Genomic DNA, 19,698 nt, shown 5'->3' with positions numbered 1-19,698 from the left:
AAGTTAATTATACTTTATAGCTTGAAGTACTTAGGATAATTCAGTTATATCAATTTATATCCAATTAATACTAAATCTTCAGCATAGGTCTTGCGTTGCACCTTATTTGTTGTGCTTGTGTATTAAAAGTTTATGTGGCATGGATCTCATCCAAACAGTCTTGAGCTTCTTGACACACCAGCTGGTTTTCAGAATTTTAAAACTGTTAATGTGAAGATTAAAAAAAAAAAAAAAAAAAAAAAAAAAAAAAAAAAAAAAAGCAGAAACTAGACTTAAAGCAGAACAATGAACAAAAATGTTTAACCATGTTTAACCAGAATGGAAATAGTAAAATGTAAATGAAAAGAATGTATTACATAAATTAGGAACACAAGAATATAACAGTGTAAACTAAGCTAGCAACAACAACAACAAAAAAAAAACAGATCTCCATATCAGATTTGACGTGCACACAGATCTTCAGTAACTGAATTTGTTAAACCTCAGGAAACAAGAGCTAATCTTCTACAAGATGCCTAGCACATTCATATGAACTGAAGCTAAAGCTCGAAGCCTTGCAAAATCAAGTCAATGAATGAACCACACAAGTTGAACTTTCTGAAACATTAAATCAAAAATTCTCACCATATTTACATGTAGAAGTAGGTAGACTTTCCTGGCCCAGCACAATACTCATGCTTGATAAAACTTGAAAAAGCAAGTAGTTTTTCGAAATGTTTAAAATAAACTGAGATTTATTCCAAATAAGAGTTACAAAATAAGAGAACAACTATAATAAAAATGATCAATAAAAAAAAGCATTTGAACTAATTGAAAACATTGTAACATTAAGCTTTATGACAATCAGGCTCTCTCTCTCTCTCTTTTTTTTTTTTTTTTTTTTTTTTTTTTTTTTTAAGTAGCCTTACATGAAAACTTTGGCATGGGAAATTTAATTTTAAATCCCCTCCCACTCTGAAGTTTTATGCAGTCCAAATGTCCTCACTGCAGAGAATGGAGCAAAGACAACATTTATCTTCACAGAGGTAGCTGGTGTTCCCAAGAGTTCATTTATGGTAAATACCTGGAACTTCTCTAACTTTGTCTTCTGAGTAGGCAGGAGTTTTCATCACCTTTTTCTCCACTGGTGTTCTCTTCTGATAGCTTTTCAGTTTTGCACTAAGATGAAAATATTCCAGAAGTTATGCCTCATATAGAGATTCATGGAGAGGGCCCTGAAGACTAGATGTTCAAGAGGCCTTTAAGATATTAAACAGCCTTTGGCTCCAGAATAAATGAGTAAAATGACTGTTTCTTGTGTAGAAGTCTTGGTATGCCTGGGAGCTTTTTATTGTGCAGGGTGTCATGTTATCTTTGGTCTCCTTACTTGCACCTCTGGGCTTACAATGTCCCTATGACAATGCCAAAAATGACTGTGACTGTTGCCAGCTGTGGGGACAGGAAAAAGCAGTGACTGAGACAGCAAAATAAGCTGTGGACAGCAAGATCCCACTGCTATCATTTTGCATGAAGTAGAATCCTGGAGAGGCCAGGGGGATTCAAAGTGCATCTATCAATGTGATAGCCCCTTCCAAAAAAGCAAATCTGGCTCCCCCAGGTCTGTCTTTTTTGGTCAGTTTTTGTCCTGTCCTGAGTTCTCAGAGCTGCAGAAGGAAATGTTGCCCATACTACTGGAAGCTGTCTCCAATTACTAGCCTTTAATCAAGAGGCATGAAGATGCTGAGGTACTGTCATCCTACAGACACATGGGTATGAACTTGAAATCTGCAGTTAACTTCAATGGGATGGTTCACATGCCTGAAGTTCTGTTTGTGTGTAGCTTCCTGCCGGAAGACCACTCATAAAACTTCTGAGTACTTCTGTGACTTAGGGGGCAATGGGCCACCAAGCATTAGGAGGTACACTCTGTGCGAACACTTAAGAAAATTGCTCAAAACAGCTTAATCAATAAGAAAATAAAACTACTTCAATATGCTGTTTACCCCATCAGATCTTGATACTGTTAACTGGATTACAGTCTCAATGATACCAAAGCCTGTGTTAAAGGTAAACTTCAGAAACTGATACCTTATAAAGCAAACATCACACTAGCAGAATAGTACACAATGTCTTCCCTGCCTCGACTGGGGTGGCGGGCAGGTGTTTAGCACTTGTCAGTTAACTCACATAACTGAAAGTGCTGTTAAGAGAAAACTTTAAAGCTCTTTAACTAACCCTGTCTGGCAGTAAATGGTCCCAGGCATTATGGTTGATACGCAGTAGCCTCTAAATAGATTGAAAAGTGTTAGTAAAACACTTTTTTTTTTTTTTTTTTTAAACTTTATGGACCTTTGAGATGAAAGAGAAAGGGAAATGCCATGTACAAGATACGTGCCTGTATTCAATAGTTCTCTGAAGTCTCATCTGCTAGAAGAGGTCCATAGCAGACTTTTCTTGGCCTGTCATAGGCATCCTGTGTCTGAAGAGGGACAACGAGAAATGCTGAGGATTTGTATTTGATTTTATGGGGAAGCTGAGGCCAAGTCAGTAGCACTACAGGGAAAAACAAACAAACAAACAAACAAACAAACAAACAAAAACAAATAAAAAAACCACACACACACAAAATATGGGGCAAATCAATGAAAAATACATGATACTTCTCCCCCATCAATTCTCATTCTGAATATAAGTTGCATCCAATTTGGGTGGGAGTGATGGTGTCAATATTAATGCAGAGACATAAGATTCCTGAACAGACAAGGCAGCACAGTTCAGCAAAAGAAGTGTCATTTATTTCAGCATTTGGTTATGAAATGAGGGGCAGGGGGGTGACGATATTTTTTGTTGTATGAGATAGGTCTATCAGGTCACCCTTAGTAGTTCCATGTATGCCTTGCATTTTGTCACCAGCTAATAGAAGCTGACATATTCCACTGCAACATATGCGGTCTCTGTAAAGCAAACTGCATGCATGTGAAAGCCAACTCAGAGCAGGGGTTAAATCCTCCTGGTAGCACTTTAGCAACCATCAGTGTGGGTCTCATTTTCCAGCTTGCTTGCATTTGCTCTGACTTATACTCTTAAGCATCTCAACACACTGAGTTCATTCTTTGTATTTTTCTATTGATTTTTCCACAACCAATGTGATGAAGAAGTATCATTCGGGCTTTTTGTTTAACTGCATTTCCTTCTGTTTCCCCCCTTAATCTCTGTAAACTGAGATCTTCCCGAGGTTATGGCAGTATGTTTGTTATCTCTTCTTGTCATGTGATATTTATCTAGCTGTGACTGTGATACTGCTGGTGTTTCTGAAACAGTGCTGGGTTCCTCTGTTATCTTCCTGCAGGTGTTGGATTTGCTGGTCTCATGAAGGTTGGTATCCTCGGTAATTGCTGATAATCTCTAAAACCAGTGTTCTGGGATTTTCCCAGAAAGTTGACCTCCTGATAAACTGTTTGGATTCTTGTTACAGAAGGAAAATATACTCAAAAAATAAGAGGGTGAAAATAGTTCACTATTTTTTATTTTTATTTTTTGCTGCTTCATTGGCTAAATCAACTGCACACTTCAAGTCCTAAAATAAATAAATAAATAAATAAAAATTGTCTGTATGGTAACACAGGATTTAAACATTCTGTCTGTTGTCAGGTTTCTGCCGGTAAATGCAATTCATCTGCCCAAGGGTCTGTCTTCAAATTACTAGAGAAAATATAGATCATAAGATTTCATCCCCTTAAGCATAGTTTGACTCCTCAAACCTGAAGAGTTTATACAAGGAATGCCTCTTAAAGCCTTCATTTTTCATTAGAAATAGGATGGCTTACAGAGTAAAACCTAATGTGCTTGTCTTTCTGAAGTGTATGCAGAAACTTACTAGTTGGTGATCCAATGAAAAAGTAAAAATTAGTAATTTACAAGAGCTGAACTTTATCTAGGGGCTGAACAAAATACACTCTCTTGGAGAGTCTTAAACTTGGTTGTTCAACCATGGGTGTGTTCCAATGGAGTAGGATTTACTGTTGCTTTTGTAGCACACAGACATCTTTTAACTACACGCAGCCATGGACTTCTCTGCTTTTATTGATGCCTGAAAATATAGTAGCACCAGGAAAGTTTACCCACATTACAATCTTCATGGAAATGAGAGGGAGGGAAGAAAGAAAACTTTCAAACAGTGATATTCTTAAATAGACTTTCTTCAATAGTTTTCAATAGTTTTCAAACATCAAAGGATTGTGTATTCTGTCTGCAACTTAGTTTTCTGAATAAATTACTATCTGGTTCATCCCCCATGATCTATTTTTAGGCCTTGGGAGACTTTTGAAAATTTTGAAAGCAAAAGTGCTTTTTTTTTTTTTTTTTTTCCCTCTCCTCTCTCTCTCCTCCTCCCCCTCTCCTCCTCTCCATCCCCCTTCTGTTTGTATCATATGATTTGGAAGCTTAGAGCTCTTTCTTGCTGCCTGACAGATTCTCACACAATTATCATTCCAACAAATTCACCCTTACTAGAACTTACTTCTTAGGAATTCCTCCAGTGCTCCTTTGCACTTGTGGGCGTCTGTATATTCTGCTGATCAAAGAGCATCTTTCTTCATCCACTTATCAAATGGTTCATTTTTACATAATGTCTCTGTTGATACCACAGCTGCTTTTTCAAACTGGGGAAGAGGAAAATTGCTGCTGAATAGAGGATAACATTAAAATTTAACTGCATATTTTTTTGCAAGTATCTGCAGGCCCATAGCTGTGCCTTTGGGTGTTGCTGCTGCCTGACAGACCAGCCAACTACCCATGTAGCAGCCTTACAGAGGGAGGGGGTACCTGATGGATGCTGCTTTAATGGAGCTACCCAACTGCTTTGCTGAACCTGAGGGCCCTACTTCACAGTGTACTATTTCCTGACATGAGGTTAAATTTAGTGCAAATTCAGTGGGGAAAAACAAACAAAAAAAACTCCTTTATTGGATAATTTGCTTTAAAAAGATATTTACCAGCTTGTCAGTTGAGACAACCACAGACTGGAAAACAAGCTGACAAGCTGCAAATATCTGTAACAATCCTACGTGAATGAAGAGTGTAGATTATTGAATAAAAGCACATTAAATTTTCTTTTAAAATTTGGCTGTGGGCAGATCTGGCTTGCTCTATTGGCAGTAACATAAGTACAGTTTTGTGGTATTTATTCTATTTAAGGCATTTCTAATCTATAACCTTTTAATCTTGAAATACTTATTCCATACCATTGTTATGCTATGAGGGACAGTAGTATTAAAAGCAAAGGCAATTTTCTGTCAGCTTCTGGTTTTCTGAAGTAGGCAAGGCAGACCTCTCTTCTCCTCAAGAATGTGATGTAAACCATGCCAAGTGGTTTACAACTAACCCACCAGACTTCTGTCAGGGTTCAGTCCCACCAAAGTTTCCATTTCTTTTAAAATCATAGGATCTGGCTTGTGATACAAAATAGAACCTGTGGACTACTTGCATAGCTCTGTTTGACTTCGAACAGTTATGAGGCACATTATCATAAAATAAAGTCTAGGAGCTTGTTCTCTTTCTCCTGTCAGGAACTTACTGTGACTGACCTATGAGCCAAGGATGTACCTTCTCCTTCCCAAGTCACATGAATACTTTTGCTGTATTTAGAGAAGTTTTGATTTATTCATCTCCCTTTAAAAAAAAAAAAAAAAAAGGATTAACAACACTTTCTGGTACAACCAGGATTTTCTGTGCTAATTAAGGTATAAATTTCTAAAGTGTTTTTGCATTTTCATAATGCTGAATCCTACTGCTCTGCAGGCAATGCTAGTTAGAAACAGAGAAATGTTTTTCAACTTTATGCATATACAACCTGAGCATGAAGTTTGTTGCTTATTATTTTAATGTCCTCTTAATAGTTTTAAGCTGCTTATTTCTACATATCATGTGAATTCCTCTTACAGTTACATACTTTGAACTGAGAGAAATACCAACCACAGTCCCAATTCTGTCCATGTCTCTGCAGGTGAACTATGCTGCCTGAAAGGTTATCCCACTAAACAAACTCCTGCTTGTGATCTTGCTAACCTGCTATAACCAGTGTATAATATGTATAGAAACCAATAACATTTTTGGGAAAACGGACTGCAAAATGAAGAAATCTTGTTTGGAAAATGTTCTATTTTGACACTCAAAACAATCTGTGAATACAAAAAAAAAAAAAAGAGAAACAGCCATCAAGTTTTTATTTCTTTTAAAAAGCCCACCAGAAATAGTTCCACTCTTGAAAGCAGTATATATTAATTTGCTATTCAGTCTTTAAAGTGAAAATCAAGATGTGCTTGTACATCACCTCAGCCAAAAGCCTCAAGAAATTGTTTGTAACTAATTAAGATTCTATGAAGAGTTGTAGACACTGATAATACAACAAAATGATTTCAAATATAGTCATGGCAAATACTAAAGGAGGTATTATTTTTTTCTAAAAGTCTTGATTTTACAATCAGCTAAGACAAATGCCAGTACTTTGCAGAGGTAAAAGTAGGCTGACTTAGGAAAAAGCATCAGGAGAAAGTGATTTGGGCAGAAAGTAAGCAGTCCCATCTCTTACATCATTTTATCTTTCACTGTCTTGTTCATTGACATACATTGTGCACCTCCATCAACCTTTCCTCTTTGATCCCGTGGTACTGCTCTGTTACCACCTGTGTCTCACCCCACTTATTTCTTCCACAAGAGGTTACCGCTGTGCAGCAGGGGGAAGAGACAGTCTTTCAAGACCTCCTGTACTTGCAAAAGGTTCCTGCTAACTCCAATGGATGCTTCATATAAATCCCCATTGGCTCAAATTATCTAACTTCATTGTACCATTCCTTCTTGCAAGAGAGGAAGGTCAACTGATGTCTCCTGCTCCAGGCTAAATAAGGGGAGAAGGGGCTTCCCTGGAGTTTGTCATCCATGTGGTTGACCTGTTACCCAGGTCTTTAGAGCAGGACAGGTGATATTTAGGACATCTCTCCTGTGAAATAGGAGACATTTTTCTCTCTCTTCACCACTACCCCTCCTCATGCTGTCATGCTGTTGCCTCCTGTTCCATGTCTGAGTTTGAAAGAGCTATAAAAATGACATCCTCCAGGTCTCCATACCTGGGTGGGAGCTTGGAGTCTCTCTACAAACTGATTTGTTTCCTGGGGGTATCTTCTGGTACGGTGAGTGAGCTCCCTGCTGGAGGTTCACACAAAGGGAAAAACCACCAAGAGATGAAGGGTATAACCATATCCAGCACAGATTGGCAGATTCTCCTATAGCAGAACTCAGCAGCTGTCTATTCCTCTGTATCAGTTTAGGGCAGAAAAGAAGAGCCGTATTGCTGTGATAGCAAAGACCATTTTAATCAGACAGAATTTAAATAGGAAACTCTTTGGTCTGGATAAATGGCTTAATTCCTCACCTGAATCAGTTTTTTAAATCTATAAAATGCTGATACAACCAAAAAGATATATGCTATTTTCAAATCTGAGCAGCTTCATTATTTGCTACTGTAGGCTTTTTATCTGGTCATGACTCCTGATAAAGTTCAGGTTAATAAACTTGCTTTTGTGAAAAATAGCATACATCCTGAAGCCTGCAAGTAGTCAGCAATTTCGTTTTCTGTCTGACCAGTATGGTGCCTAAACTTTCCTATGTTCATGTCCTATTTTGTTACTCAGTCAATCACTTTTTCTCCCAGCAGTATGCAACCTACTCAAATAACTGTGATTATACATCCTTAATTGCAAAAGCAAAATAAAAGCCAAAAGCATATGGAAATGATCAGAATACAGTGTAATGGCAGCAATGCCATTTACTGTATATAATCAATTTAGCACACTAATAAATACACACGTATATAAACCTCTGACAAGCACACTATTCTTTTCTATAAAACTTTTCATTTAAATTCTGGTGCTATTGTTTTGGAATAAATTTTCTTGTCACAAAGATATGGCTTTTTATTTGATTCAGTCTTATTGCATCATTAAAATATTGGTATCTTTTATGTTTTGCAAACATTTGTGGACACACCATTAACCAACATAAAACACAATGCAGTAACAAATGCCTATTTTATGACTGCTGTCAGACTATATATTCTCTAATGGTCTAACATTATCAGCAATCTAAGCCTAAATTATCACAACTAAAAGTCTATGAAATACAAGACACATATATAATCTGCAGGAGCCAATGGATCGAAACATTAGAATTAAAGGTTCATGCAATCAATTCAGCTGAAAATGCAGTTTTGCAGAAGAATTTTTCATTCAAGCAACAAAAAGTGAAAAGGAAGGAAGCAACCAGATATTATCAAAAAGATCACCCATGCCCAAAGAAGATATAGTTTCTCTGGACATTTATGCACTCTCAGCAGGAGGAAGGGAAAAAAAAGTAAAAAGTAAAAAAAAAAAAAAAAAAAAAAAAAAAAAAAAAAAAAAGGCAATTGGATAAAGCTGCAGTGTTTATATCTTTATCACTTTTATTGTAAATGTTTTTCAATCAATAGAATTGTTCCATTACCTGTTTGTAAGATTGATTTGTGTTGTTCTCTGACACTTTTTATTTGGCCTGATAATTTTACTGTGTGTCTATAGAAGCAAAAGAATTTAAGACAAGGATGATAAATGGCTAACAACATATGGTTCATTCCAAGTTGTGTGAAAATACTCTCTGTGCTGCTGGAAACTGCAATTAACAAAAGTGTACCAGGGGTGCTAGATTCAGATAGGGATATAGTCTGATGTATCTTGTTGTATGAGGCATGGTTGGCAGAAATCTAGGGTGAAGGCACACAAGGAACAAATTTTCCTTTTGCACCATTTAAAAGTTTGTTTTATCTCCCATGTAAAACCCAGAAATGAACTTTTTCTTTTGGTTGCCTTCTCTTCTAAAGGTGATGACAGAATCAATTTCATTGGCTTAGAATGACAATATTAATCACAAGGGTCTGTCAAGATACATAATGGCAATATATATTGGAGAAGCATCTTGGCAGAATACTCTTCATGTTATGAATCTCCCTTTTATTGTCGTCTTTGACAGCAACATTTTAAAGGGTAAAGAGAATTTTGAAATCTAGGCACCACAGACAGACAATGTCGAGTAAAGAGAAGCGGGGAGGAAGAAAAGCAAACAAGTTTGAAAGAAAGTGTCCAGACTCTCAAATGCATTCCTAATCAAACAGCAAAGGAATCGTGATTTAGTGAGGGTCTAAAGTATGCCATTTACTCTCCATGAAAAGGTTTGTGTTTTTTTTTTTTTAACTTTCCTTTCTAAACTAAAAAGGTAGAAGGCACACAAAAGTCTGCTACCTAAGATGGTTTTGAAATACAAAGGTTCTGTGTTTAGTTTGCTTTTTGAATTAGATGTGCCAGTTACAAAAACCCCAACTAACCTATGCTCTCTCCTGGCCTCTGTGCATCTTGTCCTTCTTGCAGAGATTATACCTCATCTATTAGGCTCTTTTTTATTTTTGTTCCCACTGCTTCCACAGATTTTCTCCAAATACTTTGCCACTTCTGAAGATCAACATTCTTTGTCATTTGTTTATTGTTCTCTAACGAAAGTATTGGAGTTGTTTATGGAATACTAATTAAAGACTCTGTATCCCTTTCCCTTTGGAAATGAAATGAAAATATTTTCCATTGACTCAAAGAAAAATAAGTGGTATGTAGCTAATTTGTCCTATTCACATTGTAGTTTGCTAAACATTCTCTTTTTCTTGCCCATTTCCATTTTTAAGCCTGTATGAAAGTATAAAGAGTTAAGAAAATCTGAGAAATTTCTGTTCCATATATTTTTGTATTTTCCTGATTTATCTAATAAATCAAAATTACTAAGTATTACTGTAGTTTATTATTCTATACCTTATTTTTGAACTCTTGGGTCATTGCAATGATTTATAAAACTGTTATGTTTCTTTCTGTTCCCATCTTTTCTGTGGAATACAATATTACTTGGAAATTATCATAAGATTTATTGTAAAATAGGAGTGGGAGTTTGTTCATGAATAACAGTACAATTCTGCTGAAGTCTCTGGAGATGCACTGGTTTTATCTGGCCTTAAAATTTATAGTAACTTAGAAAACTAACTAAGTGTAGGAAGATCCATCATTGTCTAATGAACTAATTCTTTTCCATTTATTTTGAGCAATGGGAAACAAAAACATAGCTGATATCTATTTCTATTGGGAAACTACAGAAACAGCATTAAATATCCTTCCAGACCAGATGCTTACAAACTGCATTTATGTAAACTCTCCTCTTGAATCATTTGGCTAATACTTATTTGAGTAAGGGATGCTTACCCAAGAAAGCCTTTTCAGGCTAAAGCCTGCCTCAATATTCTCCACTTTAACCAGGCAATTATTTCACTCTCTTGAGCAGATTATAAATTATGCAAAACTATAAACAAGGTGGAAAGGGCAAGAGGAAAATAGAGGTAATGTATGAAGTATGCATCATGCTATTAGATATTTTTTTTTTCAGGGTTGTAGTTTATTCAGGGTGAAATTGGATGGATGTCAGTTTGGGAAATCAGTGAGAAGAACAAATTGAAGTTTTTAGGGTCTGGAGTTGCAGATACTTTTTTTTTTAATATTTTTTTTTTTAATAAAATTCTGTCCTTTCATGAGTGACTGAAGCTCTATCTGAATTCAGTTAAAGGTAGATTTGAGAAGATAGTATTGTTCTTTTGGTCAGTTTATTAATTGACGTTTAACATTAAAAATTTTTTGATAACTTGTCTTGTAGTAACAGAAATTTGTTGAAGTGATTACCATAAGGGAAAAAATGATGCTCTCACATGTAATGATCTCACATGCTCTAAACTAGTACATATGAAAATTAAATGTACTGTTCATAAATGTTCAGAATAAAATATTTATAATTTCCCCTGGACACTTTCTGAAACACTGTTGCATGCATAAAACTGCATGCATAAATTTGAACGCATAAGATCTTCTAACACAAATCTCCATCTTTGACTCTATTTTTTTCAAATCAGAGTTTGTGAGCGAAAGTCTGAGTTCTTAATGCTTTTCTTCAGGTGTAGGGAACTCAGTTCAAAGACAATTCCCTGCTAATTAATACAGTATGGGGCAATTTACCTTTTCTGTGTGAACAGATTTCCTTGATTAACTTTGGCAATTTGAAGTGCTCTCCAATGCAAAAATACAAATAGTTTAATCTCAATTTGGTGGAATGCTATTTTATTAGCATACATTTCATTCTATTTTCTATGTAAAAATTGAACATTACTTTAATTATTTGATATACAGATTTAAGCTAGTGACACTACTTTGTACGCCCAATCCCTCAGTGGTATGGTATCATTTCTGTTCCTCTGTTACAGAAACACTCCAAAGACTGTTGAACAATTTTCTTCCTCAATTTCTTTTTGTGAAAAATCTTAAAAATAGTGGTTTTTTGTTTTTGTTTTTGTTTTTTCTTGAGAGATGTGCTAATGGAGACATAAAATTCAAACAAAAACAGCACGACGACCAATTTGAATAAATTAAAAAAAAAAAAAAAACTTGTGTGTTTCTCACCCACCTGTAAAGTTTTTAAATACTATGGTTTGAAAATAGTTTCTGATTTGACCCTCAGCCCTCTGCTCTAAACAAAATATTAAAATGGAGAAGTTATTCAGACTTACTGTTTCTAGAAGACTTTGTAAGCAATAAAACTACTATAGTTCTGCTGCATGGAGAAGAAGGATGTGGGTAAGAGTGTCTCTGTTCTGCAGATGTGTTTCATTTGGGCTTCTCTACCATTGGCTACAGAAGCTTTTGAGAGACATGGAATATTAGAACAATTAGATCATTAGCCACAATAAGCTTTTTATTATTATTATTTATTTATTTTAAAAAGTTTTATATCATCCAGTTATTTTCCATATCTTTTACAGCAGATTGCATTCCTGAAAAATAGAAACATTTTTTTTACATAGTGAACAGAATGCCTGATTTATTCATACCTGTCTAGTAACAGACCTTTACTCCATGCAGGATCAACATCCAGTGTCATGAAGCATATCTTAATCCCTACCCTCCCAACCAAATAATAAAGGATTCTCAGTATGACAATCCCAAATGACATACCACCCATGGACCTTACTTGTATAAACTCTGACAAAAAAAATAAAAAATCTGAATTTAAGCTAGCATTAACATTAACATTAGCATAATATTAAACGTTATTAGAATATGTGAGCATGAAATGATAAGGAAAAGTTCTTTTGGATCTGAAGATGATATAGGATGTATTAGCATTTATTACAAGAAAATTAAGTTAAGTGATGGAATGTACTGCATTTCACACAGGTGTTGAGAAGAGTCCAAATGCTGTACTGGTAACTGGCCTGCTCATGATATATCTGTAGCCATTACCTATCTTTACCTATTTTTAGATGTTCATTTGTGATTTACTTTTAAAAGCAGAAAAAGAATTAACAATTATTCTCTTAACAGACCCTGGTAATATGTTTTTGTTTTAGGCAGGTTTTTGCAAAGTATTCATGCCCAATTAGTCTGAGTTTATATATTGTGTTATTCTTACATTATTATTCTTACATTATGATTTGATGGCTTTTCTTATTACCTACATTGTTTTAAAATATGTTGGACTTCATGTATTGCTCAGCTGGATTTTCATATCGTATTTAATACACAGTTTATTCTGCTTCTGCGCATAAAAAATACTCTGGTTGTTTGTAAGGATTATTTTTCACAGTGGAGATAGTAATAATTGGATAAAGAGAGACTAATGATTTTTTTTTTCTCTTCAAATTCACACTGGAAAATCTCATTTTATTTCATTTATGGTTGTAGTTGCTCCAGGAAGCACGATGCTCTTCAAAGCCTTTGAATTTTCTGTGAGATGGTATTTTGTGCATAGGGTTTCAATGTGTTTGTAGTGTGATATTTCTCCTATAGTTATCAGATGGTTTCTTTATCCCAAATATTCATTGTTATTGTGTCTAGAAGACAGCAATGAATTTCAGTTAAGTGCCCCTAGATTTTCTGTTTATTAACCTTGTACTGGGAAGAAATAGTTTGTAGAAGTGGGACTTTGTTTTTAGAATGCAGGTGAGATTATGTTTCCTCATATCTTAGAGAACATTTATTTGTTACCAGATTTGACTATAACATTCATTGAACAACTTGCAGCCTTTTGGGCACCAAGATGGGAAAAAAAAATAATCAAGGCTTGTGAAGTGAAAAAGATTCTAAACTTATGAACTCTGATAACAAATATTTTTTGAAAAATAATTCTCTATTTATATAGTCATAAACTATCTTTCTAATTTTCTACCAGAAGTGAAACATTAATAATTAGAAAATGAACCCTGTCTTTCTGTTATAAAGCATTGAGTTTGAGTTAATTTATATTGTATTAGAGGAGTAGCACAGCATGTTCGGGACTATAATCTCTGTCACTGTGTTATATTATGATTCTATATTAATTAAGGTTTCTGCATTTAGTTAAACATGTTAAAGTTACTTTTATGAACACTACCAGATCAATGGATTTTTTTTTTCTGTTTCTATTATTTATATAATGGCTTGTGTTTTTATCCTTATATATCTTAAAGTGTTATTTTATTTGAGTGGAACATATGAATCTTTGAATAAACTACCTCCTAAAAAAATAGATCACCAGGTTGATCAAAAAATCTTCCAAATAAAATGTGAATTTGGAATCTAACTGCAACGACTGAATTAACATGATAAATTGAAAAAGGTCCTTGAGTTATTTTTCAGTAGCTATATATAAAGGTTCACTCTTACTGCATAAGAAGAATCAATCCACTGAACTACTTATATACCTGTCTTGCTTGAGTGACAATGAATAGGGACTGAAAGAATCAGTTCCGTGAATCCAGGTGCATACAACATTTGAGAGAACTGTAAGACTGAAGCCATAAATCGAGAATTTCAGTCACTAACATTTTTTCAATATCTATAATTTTTTCAGTATCTAACATTTTAAGAGACACTGACCACTTTGATCTTTAACACAACTGATTCAGATTCTTGTCTCTCCTATATTAACAGTTTATAGGCTTTTGCTTATTTATTTTATTTTTTTATTTTTATTTTTTTGTTCATTTGCACATTTACAGGTATTGACAACATGGTCAACAATGTTATCAAGCAAAACAGAAGCCAGAACTTCCCTGGATGAGATGCCTTATTCTGTTCTCTTAAATGCATAGTTTGAGAGACAATCATCTGTGGGTCACCCAAGGGCCATTTTGATTGCTGTAAAGTCCACAGATTTGATGAAAGATATCGAAAGAAAATCAATAAGAGGCAGCTGAACAAGTTTGGTCACTTAGCTGCATTTCTCCCAGTCAATGATTTAATGAAAGACGCAAGCATCTGCCATGGTGGGAGTGGACACAGTTACAAATTCAGCTTACTGAGCCCTTAACACAGTCCCACCCTCCTCATTTTGTAAACCTGATGACTTGATACAACTTCAGTTACATGGGAGTCTTTAAATGGGATAAAAATGCATATAATGCATTGCCATCAGGGGAAATGTTCTTGGAACAATTGTTTTTTATTCAGATGGAAGGAACAAATCTCTGTGGAGCTAGCTGTTTTTTTTTTCTGTAGTTTCACCTGCAACTTGAACTAGGTGTAGTGCTCCTCAGTAAGATTAATCATGTGGGTAGGGAGTTTATGGTGGGATCAGGGATTGCAGAGAATTAGTAGATATAGGAGGGCTATGTGCAAGCAAAGAACAAAGGAGTTGTGTGACCTTGTGAGAAGCTGAGATGTAGTTTTTGGGTCAAGTGTTGCCTGAAAAAGAAGCTTGTATCTGTGGGAAATCAATTGTCTCCTATTCAAATTATTCTGGGATTTCAGATATTTTCTGCAAGTAGCAGAAACACCCGACAGGAGCAGTGTTTACTTCCATTGCTACAAGCTGCAAACCTGCTGAAATTTGGCTAGCTGCTCACATTAAAGAAAGACAACAGGCTATACTATGTAAGTGGAAACGTATCTTAATTGAGAATTTTCTGGTCTGTATGTAAGATTACTCAGACTGAACTGCATGGTCCAAGCTTACTTTATTATTAATGCTCTTAATTACTTAAATGTGGCAGTTCCTACTTTATTCAAATGACTGATTTATGTGTGTCATTTTTATTGATTAGGAATATTGTGTGAATGTACAGGGAATTTTATTACAGTACCTTTAGCCTGTATACAAAGATTATGCAGTTATCCCTGAGCAATTGAACATTCCTGTAATACCTTCAGCTGCTTCAACCAGCTTGCTGAGGTGGGATTTTTGTCAGACAGTTTGATGGCCTAATTTTACTCTTAATGAGAATCAACAGACAAATGGCAGTGAACTAAAAGTCTTGAAAAAAGTACATGTTCATCAAAGTCATTCTGGTAAACAAATTCTGGCAGCTCTATCAATCATGTCAGTTTTACACACTCTTGCTCCCTTTGCCCAGGTCAGTGTAGTTGTCACATGCCATGTTTGCCTTATGTCAGCACAAGGATATAGGACTGAAGATGGACAAACGAATACAGAACTGGTATATTATTTAATCATTTGAGCCTATATGGCTCATGGTTAGTAAGCCGAACTGTTACATACCAGTGATTGAGGACTGGGCTGTTTTTTTTTTTGTTGTTGTTGTTAGTTAGTTTGTTTTATTTCCACTAATCTGCTTTAAAAAATATTATTGTATTATTATTATTTTTATTCCTAAATTTCCTGTAGCTTCATTCCACATGGAGTTTTCTGCGACTGCTGTCTATGTTCAGAAGTTGCAATTCTTATTTTACACCTACAAATTTGCATCACTAGGTAACCATGTAATCTTGTGCATGTAAATAAGAGTTCCCATAAGATCTTACCATTGTTGCACACGGAAGCATTTGTAGGAAATTGCACACTCATTTTACAGCCTATACTCCTTTTTTTAAATTAGCTATGTGACAGTAAGATTGTTTCCAGATCTGTAAGTTCTTCATTTTTGTAAGAATACTGTGACCAAAATCAGAAAATAAATCTGTGGCTTTTTCTGTATGCATTCGCATTTTTCCATTTTGCTGTGAAAATAAAACAAAAAAGCCTTAAGTAGAACTTCAGGGAGAAACCCCACATGTATAACCATCTGGTTTCTTGCTAGCTATTTTTCCCTAGCAGTTAGGGTGGCTTCTTTAGTTTTTACCAATTGCCAGGCTCAGGTCTTCCACCCTGAGGAATTACACACCTTGCAGACAGATGTGGATACGGAGGAATCAGAACGACTCCCTCCTTCCCTGCCTCACCTCACTACTTATACTCCCACCCCCACACACAAGTGTTTACAAGGGGAAGCCTTGTATGACTTTTTAACTTTGCCCCATTAGGGCCAGTGTATGAGCTACTGGTATAGCACACCAAAGAGTAATTTCACCAGGCAGTGATCTCATGAACTGTGGAAATGAACCTTTCTGAGCAGCAGCCGCACAAGCATTAATAATTTAATGGCTGCCGAACTGCAAGCAGCAAAGCTTATTTCACCTCATTCTGTAACTTGCAAGCTCCTTTAGGATGTGGGTAAGTATGCAAGAGTGTACCATAAATTGAACACTGTGCAGCCGCTGTTTGACCTCCATATGTTCTGGCACGTCAAGAAGTCTTCTAATGTGTGTTAGTGGGGGTCAGGCACAAACCTTACCTCCATTAGATGAACCAACACCCTTAGGTTAAATTGCAAAGTTTGCAAAGTGTTTAAGTGGAAAAAAAGGCTCTAACCTGTACGTAATGCACATTTCAGAGTGACACTGCTTAAGTTTTTAAACATTTAGAGCACAGATCTAGTTTGCAGTAGAGGATTTCTGCTTCCTCTCCTGATATCTTACGTGAACATTGGCTCTGATGTAAGTAATGATGGATATGGGAGCTTTAGAAAAGAAACACAAGAGAAATACCAGCCATTTCTTCTGTACTTGAAACAAATGGATTTAGTACATCTATGCAACGCTTCTTGGGTATTTTCTGTTATAAGAGTGCTGCAAGAAACAATGTGAATGACAGATTGGCAGTATAGGGAAAATATGAAAACTAATATGAGTCTTAATGGTTTAATATTACACAAAGGATTATTTTTTTCATCAAAGATACTTTTAATGTAAACTTATATATATATTATTCTAGCAGTGCTATGTTAACAGATTTTTATTTTTTTTTTCTGAAAAAATGGGAAAAAGATTTATTTCCTTAAAATGTATATCTAGCACTCTAGCTGGACTCATACTTTGAGGTAATGATTTTTGCAGCATGCATATAAACACTTTGGTACAGAAAAAAAATCAAACTGGAAATTTGATTTTGCATTTCAATTTATTTTAAAGAAGATATAGCTATAACAGAGCAAATACAGTTAGAGATTTGATTCTCATTCCTGAAAATTCCTGCTATTTACACTGCTCCAGCAGTAAATGAGAATTTGCTTGATGTGTGTCTAGGTCTGAAGAAAAAATAAATAATCTGTATACAGGTTAAAATGACATTTTTTCTAAGGCAGTTCATATTTAAGAGAACTCAATTGTGGCATTCAGAGCCAAACTTCTTTAACATGCTGCAGTTGAGGCTTGTCTCTATTAAAAGCTTTAGTGATATTGTCAGCCATGATAGTGTCGATTAGAAGTTAACAGCTGAATAAAAGTTTGAAGGCTACCCCAGCTGACTTTAATCAGTTTATTTATTCAAACTTTTGCAATATTAATTGGTTACTTTTGTATAAGACCTGACTGGAATGATGGTTTATTGGAGTATGCCAACTGCTGTTTGCAATAGTGCAAATCTAGCATGCAAAATCAGTTACATACTTTATATCTTATTCATTGATTACAGAGCATTTACAGGGTTACTTTATATATATAAATATATATATTTTTTTTTCCTTGTAGAAGGAATAGAGGATGATTAGAAAAACGTCAGTTATGAGTTTTATAATATTTAATCTGGAATTATTAAGATACAATGTATGACGTATTACAACATGTAAATCCTCAGTGGACTGAAAACATCACTTATCCTGAGTCTTCCATAAGGGATAAAAGTACAGGGCTTGGTTTATGAACTGTTATGGTAGTAGACTAAACTAAAGGGTATGGGAATTTCAACTAAATCCCAAACACACTGAAAATATCAAGAAAAATTTGTTCAAAACTTAATGCAAATGTTACAAATTGTATTTTGAATAAAGTAGTAAATAATTAAGATTAGGAATGAAAATACCCAGTTAATGGGTATTATGTATAATAATAATAATAATATTTATATATTATTATATAATATATATAATATATATAATATAAATATAATAATAATATAATATTATATATAATATATTTATATAATATTATATAATATTATATATAATAATAATAATATATATAATGGGTCAGTAATACAAGATATTACTAGCAAAAAGAACATCAAAAATCTGGAAATTCGGATGAAAATACATGTTTTTAAGAATCCCCATTTACCTTTCTGAAGATACCATCTCTGGCAAAACAAATATGGCAATTGTTGATGAGGCTTTATAGAATCACTGCTTCGATCTAGCAGTACAGTATATAATCCAAATAAATATTTGGTGTAAGAAGTTTGGCTTCTTTGAGTATGCTTGTAGAGTCTGTAAACCGCTTGCCCTAGTTTTAAGGATGTGTGAGTAGCATGAGAAACTGTTTAGTGCTGAGAATTAAAATTGGCTCCAGAGACTTACTGCCTTCTTATGTCATTGTTCAGAAACTTGTTTCAAGGCCTCTTTCTTTCCCACAGGTTCCTCTGATTACCAGTCACTCCCACTGAAGACACAAATAGATACAAGCCATAGCCATGAAAAGGACATTCGCAGGTCCTTTTTTCTTTTTATAGAGAAGCAACACAGAGAACATCAGGTGACTCTTTTAATAATAACAACAAAAGAAAGGTAGAGACATTTCATAGGCTGAAATAAATAAGGCGCTAGAATATTTCAGTGCTAAAAGTACCAACAAATAACCAGAACAAGACATTATTCAAATTACATTAAAAAAATTCTACAGAGAGATATAAGCTTTAGCTGCTTACTTGTGACTGTGGAAAGCTGCAAAAGTCAATTAAGAGGAGACTGTACTTTTAGAGTTTTATAGACCTTATAGACCCCTCTTTTTTTTTTTTTTTTTTTTTTCCCCTCTGTGGACCTGGGAGCATCTTACTCTTAACAGCATTGAGCAGCTTGGAGCTTAATTCCTAGCCAAAACCCACTGTTATTCACAAGATTCATTCCTGAGGGGCTTCGTCAGCTAAATGTTCCCAAACCATCCATAAGGGATCAATATGTTGCATGTGCTCCCCCCCAACGCTCAAAAGTATTGCAATGGTGATGCCTCTTTCTTTTTTCTTCTAGACAACATCTACATTGTCCTATTAATAAGCCTCACATGGTTGCCTTGGGGGTAGGTTCCCTGGCCTTCTGCTGTGCCCTTGACCCATGTGTCTCACAAGTGGGGTGCTGGGAACCCTGCAGAGCTGGGAACCCCAGATCTGGCCTTGCAGCATCCTCCTACGCATAGCTTCATGCTGACTCAGGAAATCCCCCTCTCTCCCTCTCTCATCTGAGGAATGAGAAATCTGAGTTTACCACCTGTCTGAGCACACTGCTCAGACAGGCTTCCTACCTGAAGAGTTGGT

The 19,698-nt window shown here is 35.2% G+C and overlaps 1 long non-coding RNA gene across 1 annotated transcript; it reads right to left on the bottom strand.

The window, feature by feature from the left end:
* Positions 1-701: 701 nt before the first annotated feature.
* On the bottom strand, positions 702-18,830 carry LOC311433451. Its single transcript, XR_014690750.1, has 5 exons — positions 18,510-18,830; positions 5,565-5,649; positions 4,499-4,640; positions 2,375-2,532; positions 702-1,158 (listed from the first exon to the last, which is right to left on the bottom strand). It is a non-coding gene; the product is annotated as an uncharacterized lncRNA (long non-coding RNA).
* Positions 18,831-19,698: the final 868 nt, after the last annotated feature.

This window comes from Aythya ferina, assembly GCF_964211825.1.
Source record: "Aythya ferina genome assembly, chromosome: 3".
NCBI lineage: Eukaryota > Metazoa > Chordata > Aves > Anseriformes > Anatidae > Aythya > Aythya ferina.
Note: the sequence above shows the minus strand (reverse complement) of the source record. Positions and strands in the feature narration are given on the sequence as shown.